Raw genomic sequence first — 13,282 nt, forward strand, 5'->3', positions numbered from 1 at the left:
TAACAATAGAGTGATAGAATTAGAACCACAACCCCAGTGGTGGGATTCAGCCGGTTTGCACCACTTTGGCAGAAGCGGTAGCTAATTTTTTGTTGCCCAGGCCCAGAACAGACTTCTAGAAGCTGCATTCACACATAGAACTGGTTGTTCACATATCTGAATCCCACCACTGCACAACCCCTCATCCAAAAAAATCCAGCGCAGGACATAGTCATCAGTCACAGTCCCAGGAAGCAGGATATAACCTTTGGGACATAATAGGATTAGCCCACCACTATCAGAATACCAAAAGGCACACTCAGACTCAGGTCAAAGTACATGATACAGGAAATACAAAGCCTCAAACAGGAACAACTCCAAACACAAAAGCCCAAGAAAGTATAAAAACCCACCACTCCCACCAACATGTGGTCAGCTGCTTCAGAGGCTCATGTCTTGTGGTTCTGCTCTTCAATAAACTATAACCTTATTTCTAAAGCAGTCTCCATTTTGTTTATCCCCGGCTTGGACTGGACCCTGATGAAGATTTTTCTTTCAATAGAAAAATACATGCTTGGTGTCACAAGACAAGATAGAATGCCCTGCAAATGGATTTGAAAACAAATAAAAGTATGTGATACCATCAAGAGAGTAAAAGAATTGAAATGGAAATGAGCTGGTCACATAGCAAGAAGAACTGATGCCAAGAGGACCAAGGCAGTGATAGAATGGATCCCACTTGCTAAAAAGCATCCACAGAAGAAACCTAAAAGATGGATTGATATCAGCATTGGGGGGGGGGGCAATTGGCAAAAGAAAGCTGAAGTCCATACTTCATTTTGCAGTGGATAGACAATGGCTAGAATAATAACTAAAGCATTGTTTCTAGAATATTAGCCAAGGGAGAAGATTCATTATGCAGTGATAATGGTGGTGCATAATTGAACTCCTTTACATGTACTGTTCTGGTTAATGTTGTGCTGAAATCTGCCTAGCATTTTTTTACTTTTTTTTCCCTTTACATAATTGCTTCATATTTTTTTACCTTATGTCTGCAAATTCTTTCATATTTTTTGGTGGTTTTAATGTTTCTTATTCTTGAAGGGATGGAGAGGGTGCCATTTTCTGTTGCAGAACTTTCTGTCAAGTTAAGTTTGCCTGAATTTGCACATTTACCTTGTGCCTGACAAGAATTCTGGCATAACATCTTTCTTGGGATTTAATTGAAGCATTGAAAGCTAGAGAGAAAGACCATTAATAATTTGGCATCTGCAAGGGGCCAACAACATCATATGTCAAGTATCATGATGCAAATTAAATAAATCATGAAATTTGCATAAAATTACCTACTATATAAATGAGTACAATGGCATCATGACTCCTTTAGGGTCACTGTGGCTTCTACAGGATATCTAGAATTAATGAAATGCAGGACAATTACCTTGGACTGTTAATGTCAAATAAATAAAAAATGTTAGCTTGAAGCCAATTCTCTTTCAGAAAACTGAAAGAGAAGATACTTACCTACATATATTTTCTTCTGAGGCATGTTACATGTTCCAAAGAGGTTTTCTTTGCCATTTTGTGTACAATAAAGAGTGCAGTATATTTACATACAGATGCTTCACATAAACTTTAATGCAACCATGGGATTTTTTTTATTTTTTAAAAATGAAAAAACATAATACACATATACACACATTGTATACTCCTTTTTTAAACAGCAATTTTGTAACGGTAATCTTCTATTATTTACATTTGCCCCCTTATTCTTCTTTAGATATATTTGTCCTTGTCCCGTTGTTTCTTGTTTACATTTTTCTTTATTCATACTATACCTCATACTAAAATAATACATATTATTATGTATGTGTGGGATTTTCTTTCTTTAATGACCATTCCTTACCCACCAATCTAGATGTGCTCAGTTTATAATGGGGAGATCATCGTGTTCTTTTGCTGCATTGGTCCACAATCAAGAGAGAGCCTCCTCAGCTCAGCTCCTGTCTCTTTAACTTCCAGCAATTCCCCCCCTCCTCCCTCCGCGTCTATTTTTAGCTGGCCTCTTGATGGTAGCATCCATTTCTTTCCTTCTTGCCCCCGCCCGTTCCCTTTTCCCCTCCCTCCACTCAATGGTACTTTCTACACGGAGAAGGTCAGCCGACTGAGCATGCCTGAACGTTGCTCGGCCAGGATGCGCGCTCGGCTAATCCCATTCACTGGGAGAGGGCCGTGGCGCACGCGCTCGCTCGCTCTGACTGGCTGCCGGGGCTGAGCCAGCGGCTGCGCCGGCTTCTGCAGGAATCAGTGAAGCGGACGAACGTACCCCCCCGCTCTTCTTATCCGCTGGGCACCTCCTTGGCAAGTAAGTTTCTTGGCTTCTTTCGCCTCCCTCCGTCTTCCTTTCGGTCCCTGAAGTCGCAGGGGCGGGGCGGGGGTCTGTAGCGGCTACCCAGAGCAGCAGAAGCTTCAAGCGTGGATGGAAGGCAGAAGGGAGCTGGTCCTTCCACAGGGCTGGAACAAAGCCCGGGATTCGCGCGCGCCTTCGGTTTTCTTCCCCGGGATAGTTTCAGCAAGCTTGGAGAGTCCTTTTCGCCATGTTCTGGGCTTTTCCTTTCCTCCGCTTAGGCTGGAGGACTTACTAATATTTCGTTGACGCGCAGAGCTCGTCTCTGGCTCTCTCCGTGCGCTCGCGTGACGAATACTTCTATCTAGATTTTGGTTCTCCGGCCACTTTGCTAGTTTTCTTGCAAGAGGGCATCTGAGCGCAAGGGAAGAAGCGAAGGTCGGCCGGTGGGGAGGTGGAACGGAGTGGTGGATAGTTTTTTGCGGGCTGGCAGGAAGGTTAAATAACCGGCAGGGAAGCTTCTTCGGGGCTGGGCAGAGAGGAAGGTGGATCGCCTGGGCTTGAGCTTCAAGCGCTGGGGAATTCCACGCGAGCGTCCGGCGTGGAAAGGGCCGGTTCTGGAGGGAAAGAAGACTCCCCGGCTCTCCCAGTGGCAGTTGCGAGTTGGCTTTCCCGACTTAATCGCCGGCGCTCGGCGAGAGAGAATGGCGATTGGAGTTTGCGCCAATGACCCGGGCTGAGTGGATTAGCGGCCGGTCGCTTGCGCAAGCCGCAGTACTCGAAGCCCTAAGCCTCCGACTCCTGACCCATTTTTTTGGGGGGGGGGGAAAGCAATTTCGTTCGCCCGGAGGAGCCGTTGGCTTCCTTCCCTGCGTGAAATGCACCAGCTAGATTCAGAGCCGGACGGTGTAGAAGACCCTTGCCTCAGGTCAGCCATGCCCATCCAGATAAGCGTTAAGGCTGTGAGTCCGGCTGGGGCGACACACTTCTGTGCCTGGAGGCGGGGGAGCGCGTTAGATTGGGATTTATGGGGTCAGTGGCTCTACCTTGCCAATCCCTGCTGCTTGTCGGGCTGGCGACCAGCCGGTGGTGTCTGGAAAGCCCTGTGGCAGTAGAGTATCAGCTGGATATCTTCCTATGCCGTGGCATATCCATGCTTTGCTTCCTTGGGGAAATACCAGCTTTTGTGAATGAATAAGAGAAAAGTGTTGACTGTCTCTACACTCAACATGACCCAGTCCTCTCAGAAAGAAAGGAAGGTGTCTTAGATACCTGCAACCTAATTTTATGGCGTCTTCAGCTGTCTCCTGCTTCTTTCTGCAGGTGTCAGAATAATGCTGTTTTGCCAGTGCCCTCTTGGTCAATCGGTCCCTCTCATAAGCGCAGGCTCTAGATTCTAGATTTCTAGAGTCTAGAAATAGGCATAGCCGGTGTGAAAACAGTGTTGACAGTGTTATGGTGCCAGAGCTGTCATAACTGAAGGAAGACATTCACAGTGTTAATGCACCCAGGCTTTAAAAGTAGTAAACTCACAAGAGTCAACCATGATGTTGACCATGCCAGACTAGATGTTAGGTTAAACAGTACTTTGCATTCAAATTAAATTACACAATTATCCAAAGCATGCCACGGGGAGGGGGGCAGCAGAATAAGTTACTATGACAATAGAAATGGAATTCAGACTAGATATATTAAAGATGCCTCTCTGAGGATTGAAAAGCATCTTATAACTTGGCTGGAAAAATATTAAAGTAAACTCAATCCTTCTTCTTGCTTGCCAGTTTGACTTACTGGTATATAAGTGATATAAACAGAAAATAATGCATAATAAATTAATTTTTAAATATGATTTTGAGCAGAACACTGAGAACAACTTATGTGTACACACCCCCTGTACTAAATATACTGTCCTTTCTAAATTGCTAAAAAATCTAGAGATACTAAATTTTGATTTTTGCTAAGCTACGGTTGAATCAGGAAGAGAATCAGAGAACTGAAAATGATATTTTCTTTGATTAAAAAGATATAAATAAAACAACTGTTTTTCTTCTGATATATTTAGATTTCCTTTTTGTAACCAAGGTAGCTGTCTCATTAAAACAAATTTAATGCTAACTAATAATGTTAGTTATTTATAATTAACCATTTGTAAATGATTGGGAAATAAACAAAATGTTTCTTTTTCAAAACTTTGGATTGAAAAAAAGACCAGAATGGAAAGATCAGTTTTACAAAGCTTCTGATTGGTTCTAATTGGTTTAATAAGTCCACATAGGATTTATTAAATTGCTTGCTTTTGTGAGTAGAGTACTAGCTTATTGCGATAGCTTTGGGGATCATCGTAATGTTTTGGGTTCATTTTTCTTTAAATTTTAGTTAGAGCTGTCAATGAACAGAACATGTCATGTTTCTGTCACAAGTGAAACTGATAATGTGCTCTCACAGTGAAGTGGTGTTCTGATAGGGGGATGGGATGCAACCCAATAATGTCTTTAAAATGGGGTTCAGTGTTTTTTTCCTGTGGAAATGACTGGCTGCCAAGCAGCACTGAATATGTACTCCAAGATAAGTACTGTAATATATTTCTATGATGTTCACACTCTGATTATTTAGATAATTAGTGCCCTCCAGATGTTGATATGATACACCCCATAGGTCCTAATCAGCCCTGTTAATAGTTATGCCTATGTATTTGAAGAGCTTCAGGGTACAATATGCTAATATTGTAGAAGGTTGTTCCAGAATATGTTATTGCTTCCTGAAATTTAGAAAGGTAGGTGGATATCTGGCCTATACAAGATGCTTCTGCCACAGTTCCATCAGACAGTAGTTGGCTCTGGAAATTCGGGCTGACATCTGAAAAACTAGACTGAGGAAGAAGCATAGGACATTTTCATTTTTTCTTAATTGGAAAAATGTTTTATGTCCGTAGTGACTCACACAGATCAATGATTGTATGAGACAAGAATTTTAGAAAATATACACAGACATTTATTTTTTATGTGTTAACAGCTCAGTTTCTATAAATGCACTTTTAAATAACTTTGATTATTATGAATTATGGAATTTGAGACCTTCAAAAAACCCATATTATTTGGAAGTTATATGCAGTATGAATGAACACATACACACACAAGATGTGTGTGTGTGTGTGTGTGTGTGTGTGAGATGTGTCATGTGTCAGATGCTGATTACGTGTGAAAGTTGACTGCAGGATGTGTGTAGCTCATAAATAAATATCCTCCCACTCAAATCAAGTCTTATTCCAAGTGTTCTGTTTCTATGAATTTGAGAAAAGTTGTAAACTTTTCATTTGCTTGAAATTATTGCATCAAGTCATTTCCTTACAGTATGTTTTTAAAGACAAAATCTCAGGCATTTTGCCAGTCTACAACTATGCAGGTAGTCCTCAACTTACAACAGTTAATTTAGTGATCATTCAAAGTTACAACGGCACTGAAAAAAATGACTTATGACCGTTTTTCACAATTACAACCGTTGCAGCATTCCCATGATCATGTGATCAAAATTTGGACGCTTGGCAACTGGTTCATATTTATGATCTTTGCTATGTCCCAAGGTCGTGGGATCACCTTTTGTGACCTTTTGACAAGCAAAGAGCCATGGTGGCATAGTGGTTAGAATGCAGTGCTGCAGGTTACTTCTTCTGATATGCCGGCTGCCAGCAGTTCTGCAGTTCAATTCTCACCAGTTCAAGGATGACTCAGCTTTCCATCCTTCCGTGGTTGGTAAAATGAGGACCCAGATTGTTGGAGACAATATTCTGACTCTATAAACCACTTAGAGAGTGGGCTGTAAAGCACTATGAAGTGGTATATAAGTCTAAGTGCTAGTGCTAGTGGTAAAGTCAATGGGGAAGCCAGTAACTTGAGTTACTAACTTATCAACTGCAGTGATTCACTGCTGCTGTTTCACATACACATTCTCCCCCTCCCTGGAAAGTAATTACATATTCTAGTTATGTATTGAATACATTTCAGAAGTATGGGACAAATACTCAAGTACATAGAAACCTGGGTCAAATAGAGCTGATATAGAAGTTGTAGAGAACCAGATTGCTACAGTGGTTAAGGCATCAGCTTAGATGCCAGGAGACCATGAGTTCTAGTCCTGCCCTAAGCATGAAGCTAGCTGATTGATGTTGGACTGGTCACTTTCTCTCAGCCCTAGGAGGAAAGCTAGGTCAAACCACTTCTAAAAAACCTTGCCAAGAAAGCCACAGGAATTAGTCCAGGCAGTTGCTGGGACTCAGTAGTGACTTGAAGGTAATGAATGATAAAATAATTAGATAAAAGTGCCTCATAATTATATACAGATATACACACACATATTTCTGTGTTTTTTAAATCAGCTTGTATTTTTATATTTGTCTATATTTGCTGTTTCTCTGCTTGTTGTCTGTCCTTTTGCTGATCAGTGTTTTTGTCAACACGTATTTTTTATATCTAGATCTCCTGTAGCTTGCTTCAGCTATCTTATGTCCCAAGTATTCACCATACGCATTTATGAACAATAAAGTTATTTATTTGTTGTCAGATGTGTGTTTAGTTGTACCAGAGGTATCCATAACCAGTGGCTTCAAAATGGAGATGCATGTGTACAATGATCATCACACAAAATGCTGCAATTATAGTTTTGGGTCATAATATCAGATGCAGATACATAAGATATGGCACTGATGGGATGCACCATCATGCAAATGCCCTCATTTGTTCCCCTTGCAAACTCCCATGGTTTTGTACTAGCTTTTCATTTTCTAAAACCATTAGACTTGGTCACCCTAATAGAAGGGAGGAACTGGAACCATTTATTTGAAAGCATAATCCTGTGTTCTTGTTTTTTTCTGTCTAGATTCTAGGTTAAAGTGAACATGTCTCCATCAAAAACAAGTGGTGTCAGCTTAATTAACTAGCTTGAATATAAATCTTACATCTTGGAGAACATGGTGGAGCTCAGAAATAAAAATGAGAGAGTGGGATTCTAGAAGGAAATCTGTCTTGTTTTTTTTTTTAATATATATTTATGACAAAACTCTCTGCGTTCCTCTTTTACCATTTTACTACCTATCAATCAAACTGGAAGCTGATTGTAGTCTTTGTTTCTATCTGTCAAGTCTCATATATTTGAACAAGATAAAGAAATCAAGAACTATACATATTTCAGTTAGTCTCAAGGGTGCCTTTTCAAGAGGTAACTGGACTTTCTTGTTTTTCTTTGAAGACATTTCGCTTCTCATCCCAGAAGCTTCTCCAACTCTGACTGGAGAACTCTGACATAGATGGTCTCTTTGATCCCTCTGCCCACATTTGGACAGAGAGGTCCATTAGTTTGAAAGAGGGGTCAAAGAGGCCATCTGTGTCAAAATTGAACAGCCCTCTCTCAACAGAGGGGGAGGGATATGACATCATCTATCTCCAGTCTACAACACGGTCCTTTCAGCAGTTTGAAGAAGGCGCCCTCACCCATTTGCATTACTCAGGTGACTCCGAGGACACAGGTAAACCTCCAGGTGGCCTCAGTGACTCTCTAAAATAATGCAAATGACCATCTGTCTGCAAGGAATATAAATCCTTTCACTCCCTACTGTCCAGTCAGAATGGAAGAAGCTTCTTGGAAAGAAGAAGAAAAACAAAGTCCAGTTGCATCTTGAAAAAGCACTTTTGCGACAACCATGACCTGGATGACTGAGAATCCGCATAGATATTTCACTTAGGTATCTATAATGCTATTTCTGGGAATAAATAGAAAATCTTGGAAACAGAACAATGTTTCTCAACCTTAGCAACTTTAAGAAATGTGGACTTCAACTCCAGAATTCCCCACCCAGTTTGTTTGGGGAATTCTGGCATTTGAAATCCATATATTTTAAAGTTGCCAAGATTGAGAAACATAGAGTTGGGGATTTTTTTCACCTTCATGTATTTTGGCAGAGTACTTTGAATTATTTGAAACTGTTTGAAATTGAAATTATTTGATAGGGAAAATCTTTGGAATAAGTTACATATTTTTTGTAACAAAATCCAACAGTTTTGTAATTACTGTAAGTTAAGAATTTTGAAAAAAAATATTTATTTTCTGGATAAATACCTAGAACACAGAATTGGGTAACTTTTTAATGACTGAAAGCCACATTTAACAATTCTAGAAGGTAGAAGTTTACAAAGAGCAAAATACAACGTAAAGTGAATTGGGGACCTTAATCCAGGGCCTGAAACAGGATTTTCATTGTTTTCCTAGACTTTTGGAAATATATTTTAGACTAAGTCTCTTGTTTTCAAAATATTTTTTGGAATATATTATCTAGAATGCTTTTACTGTTTCCTGTCTCAGAATGTTGGAAATTGAGTCACAGTGTTTGACACACCTAATCAAAGGGCCAGGGATATCTGCAGAGTATGGTCACAAAAGACAAGATGAAAGCTGCAGTGGTGTGATTGAAGTTTTGCTTTTTTTTTTTTTAGCTGTAATCACATTTTTGTGGTTCCCATTTTTATTTTTTTGAAGTGTAGATACTTTCGTAAAGGGGGTTCATTAAACTGCCAAGCAAGGATTGGAGATTACTTGTCTCTGGAGGAACGTGGAAAATAGCTGCAGGCTAAGCGATCATTATTCTTGGATAAACATCTTAAAAAATTAAATATCTATTTTGATATAGTAATGACCATTCAAGTTTTACTTGGACATCATCCCTCCCCCCGTCGGGAAAATGAATCTCATGCTGTACCAGCAGTTTAAGACAGAGGCGCATATAAGTAAAAACATAACCATTAAATAAAGATTCTTAGAACAGTCATGAGGAATGAAACACTTACCTCTGGCATATATATTTAGAATAAGTAAAATCTATAAGAATCCAGAGTTTAGTAGTATAATCTGTATTGATTCAAATATTAAAAAGTAAATTCTATACATCTGAAGTGATATTGCTTGAATCAGCCTTTATCAGCCTTCTAAACTGCTGCCTCTCAGCATTTTCAATGCAAGATTTTTAATCATTCTCTAGGAAGCTGCAGGGAAGAGTAAAATGCTATTAATGTGGAGTTCTTTGGGGCTCTCTGAGCTTGGTTTTCTTTTTGCAGATGTTTCAATAGCTGATTAGGTAACATCACTAGTACTTGATGATGAAAGCACTGATAATGTTACCTACGTAGTCGGATCATGAAGCATCTGCAAGCAAGCAACCCAGGTCAGAACTCTACAGTTCAACCCTGAGCTACAGATATTCCCTTCTGTTGGAATGCTATTATTTTTAGATAATTATCAAATTATGTATCTTTTAAATTAAATTATTACTGCCCTGCATTTTCAGATGCATGCAAGATTCTCTTGAGCTTCTGTATAAAGATATAGCCTCAAACTGCAGGATTTCTAAAGAATAATTCCTAAGAAAAATCTATTTTAGTTCTACATCTTTTCTTAAGCATGACTTTGTCTAAAAGTTAATATTTTTAAATTAACATTTAGACTATGATTTAAGTTAATGCATTTGTGCTGAAATGGATCTTATGACACAATTTGTGAGGACAAATCTGAAAAGAAATAAGCGGTATATAAATAAAAAAGGCACAAAGATGGCCAGGACAGGAAAGAGAACTTCATGAGCCAATCTGCAAAACATTGATTAGGCCACAAGGCTTCAAAGAGGATTAGAAAACTCAGATTTGTGCTGCCATCTAGTGGTTGTCCAGAATGTTGTGGCTTGGATCGAGTAGCCCTAGATCAGGGGTGTCAAGCTGCCAGCCCACGGGCCAGACACGTCACGAGGAAACTGCGCCCACCCCATTGCTAGCAATGGGGAAAAAGTTCTGATACGTCGCGCGATGTCACGTGACATCGCGAGTTTGACATGTCTGCCCTAGATAATCTAATTGCAGCACATTGAAATAATAAATAATAATTTGCTTCTGAAATGATGAGGATAGAAAATGGAATCTAGTTGTTGAGTTATTTTATATATAGTCAGAAATGGTTATGTAAGCGTACTTTAAAAAAACTGTATCTCCAAAGTAAAGTGTTCCAAAGAGATTATTATGTATTTTGGTGTCAGCTGTATATTCTGACTTTTTTATAGATCAGAATATACAGCTGACACCATACATCAGATCACTGTATGCAATGTTCCCTCCACCAGTTTGTCCTGTTCAGCAGAAAAACCTATTAGTTGACAAACTAGTATTAAGGGTTGACAAACACTTAAATATGAGCTAGCCGTGTGCTGCAGCTGCCAAAAAAGCCAACATGGTGCTAGGCTGCATTAACAGAGGGATAGACTCAAGATCACGGTAAGGTCAATACCACTTTACAATGCCTTGGTAAGGCCACACTTGGAATACTGCATCCAGTTTTGGTCACCACGATGTAAAAAAGATGTTGAGACTCTAGAAAGAGTACAGAGAAGAGCAACAGAGATGATTAGGGGAATGGAGGCTAAAGCATATAAGGAACGGTTGCTGGAATTGGATATGTCTAGTTTAATGAAGAGAAGGACGAGGGGTGATATGATAGCAGTGTTCCAATATCTCAGGGGTTGCTACAAAGAAGAGGGAATCAAGCTATTCTCCAAAGCACCTGAAGGCAGGACAAGAAGCAACGGATGGAAACTAACTAAAGTGAGAAGCAACCTAGAACTAAGGAGAAATTTCCTGACAGTTAGAACAATTAATCAGTGGAACAACCTGCCTCCAGAAGCTGTGAATGCTCCAACATTGGAAGCTTTTAAGAAGAGACTGATAGCCATTTGTCTGAAATGGTATAGGGTTTTGTGCCTGAGGAGGGGGTTGGACTAGATGACCTCCAAGGTCATTTCCAACTTTACTACTACTGCTGCTGCTGCTGCTGTTTGTTGTTATAGGCAGAGTAAGAGTGAATGCATCAGCCATCTACAATTACTGGCTGAAAGAAGATACAGATAATCTCTGACAGACAACCATTCAGTGACTGTTCAAAGTTACAACAGCACTGTAACTTAAGAGTGACTTATGACTGTTTTTCACACTTACAACCTTTTCAGTACCCCTATGGTCACTTGATCAAAATTGGCAACTGGCCCTAGGATCATGTGATCACTATTTGTAACCTTCCAGCTGACTTCCAACAAGTCAAGTCAATGGGGGAAGCCACATTCTCTTAACAACTGCAATGATTCACTTTAAAAAGGCAAAAATGGTCGTAAAATGAGGCAGAGTTCACAACACAACTGCCTTATTCAGTTGTGGTTGTAAGTCGAGGACTACTTGTATCAAACCTGTGTCCCTCCAGCGTTAGTCCAATTGATTAATCTTTAAAAGGAAATTAGGAAAATAAATTTATGGACCTCTCTACATAATTCAGCAGTGTATTCTATCTCTCCCTGATGTCTCAATATCAACCAGTTTGGACAACTAAGTAGATGTCAACGATCCTACCATACTCCTGGAAAGAAGGACACCGAGGCAAACGTTACACAGGAAGCAGCAACTTTACTTTAAGGTATCGTTGGCATGCAAGGCATACAGACAAAGTTTCCCCTGGTATACAGAGTCCGCGCTGGGAGCAACTGCCTCCCAGCGCGGTTTAAATAATAATAAGGTGCAACCAACTCTGCCCTCCACCCACCTAGCCAGCATCCGGCCAGAACTGTGATAAAGAGCCAACAGCTGTCCCGTCCGGCCTCCTCTCCACCACGTTCCCGACTCCAGCGTCTTCCAGTGTCCTGCGGGGTGCCGCCAAGCCGGCGCGGTTCCCAACACCATCTGACGATTTGGCCGCCCATCAGCTGTTCAGCGTCCTGTGGAACACCGCCCATCAGCTGTTCGGCGGTCCAGGATGATCTCTATGTCTTTGAAGCCAGGAAGATAGAACTGCTCAGAATTTTTTTTTTTTTTGCATATTAAATACAGTTTATGGGTAGAGAACACTAAAAATGTATGCTGTTTGAACTTTTGTCATTTTAAAGGACTTACAGGCTAGCTGAGTATATATTTATCAAACAACATATATAGCTGTCTCTACCAAAAGAAATACCGCGGCAGAGAGAGAGAAAAAAGAAAACTCTTTAAGTAAATTGACTGTGGTCTTTTTCTGTTCCTATAACTTTTAGTAAGTACCTTCTTGGTAGGAGTTTAAAAAAAATCTGTCTTCAAATTACATTTATGTCTGCTTGGGGTCTGCTTTATTATAAAACCAAATGTATCCCTATAGATATGCCTGCGGTTATAAATCTTTAGTGGATAAAAAAGTGCTGACATTTGCAATGATATAAACTACAGTTTTATAGCATGCTTTTAAAAAGGAGCCATACCACACAGGATTCAAATATATATTGTTCTGCTTTACATTGTTAATGACTGTGGGAAGTCCTAGATGTGTGGGTGCATTTGTGTGTGGGTACATTTGTGTGTGTGTCTTTGAGTCAGTTTTGATTCCTGGTGACTAACCGCCGGAACAAGTTGGCAGGGATGTTTTGGGAGTGATTTGCCATTGCCTGTTTCCTAGTCTGAGGGAAACTGATTTTCCCCCTAAGATAGGCCTAGAACTCACAATCTCTCAATTTATGGCCTTGTGCCTTAACCACTACATCAAATTAGTTCTGATATGGTGATATTCAAGTAAGGAAATAAACTCTTTTTACTTCTTTCTTCCATAAGCATTCTTTGGGTTGATATATATATAGAACATTGAAGCTTCTGAGGATTCACATTTAAATTTAAAGTGGAAGATGCATCTCTCAGGAAGAGAGAAACCTAGAATATGGAAAAGTCAAGGAAGAAGTCAAGAAAGGCAAAGCTGTCTATGTGTGTCTCTCGGGATAATAAGGAAATAGAAATGGATCTTCACTGTGGTAGATATACAAGTTCTGCCAAAATTTAACTTGCTGTGACATAAGAGCAGTACTGAATGTAATTCTCAAATTATGCTAATGAGAGAAAAAGAATTAGCTGATCAGTGTTTTTTGAA

At 40.0% G+C, this 13,282-nt stretch overlaps 1 protein-coding gene across 3 annotated transcripts in view; it reads left to right on the forward strand.

Moving 5' to 3' along the window:
* The first annotated feature begins 2,136 nt into the window (after window positions 1-2,136).
* OXR1 (oxidation resistance 1) overlaps window positions 2,137-13,282 on the forward strand; it is a 217,036-nt gene continuing 205,890 nt past the window's right edge. The window contains exon 1 of one of the 3 annotated variants that reach the window (XM_039328780.1): window positions 2,137-2,344. The gene's annotated coding sequence lies outside the window, so the exon portion shown is untranslated. The remainder of the gene's footprint in view (window positions 2,345-13,282) is intronic. The other 2 variants (XM_039328778.1, XM_039328779.1) reach the window with 2 other exon arrangements.

This window comes from Crotalus tigris, unplaced genomic scaffold (genome assembly GCF_016545835.1).
Source record: "Crotalus tigris isolate CLP2741 ecotype Arizona unplaced genomic scaffold, ASM1654583v1 scf7180000024384.25900115:4084858, whole genome shotgun sequence".
Lineage (NCBI taxonomy): Eukaryota > Metazoa > Chordata > Lepidosauria > Squamata > Viperidae > Crotalus > Crotalus tigris.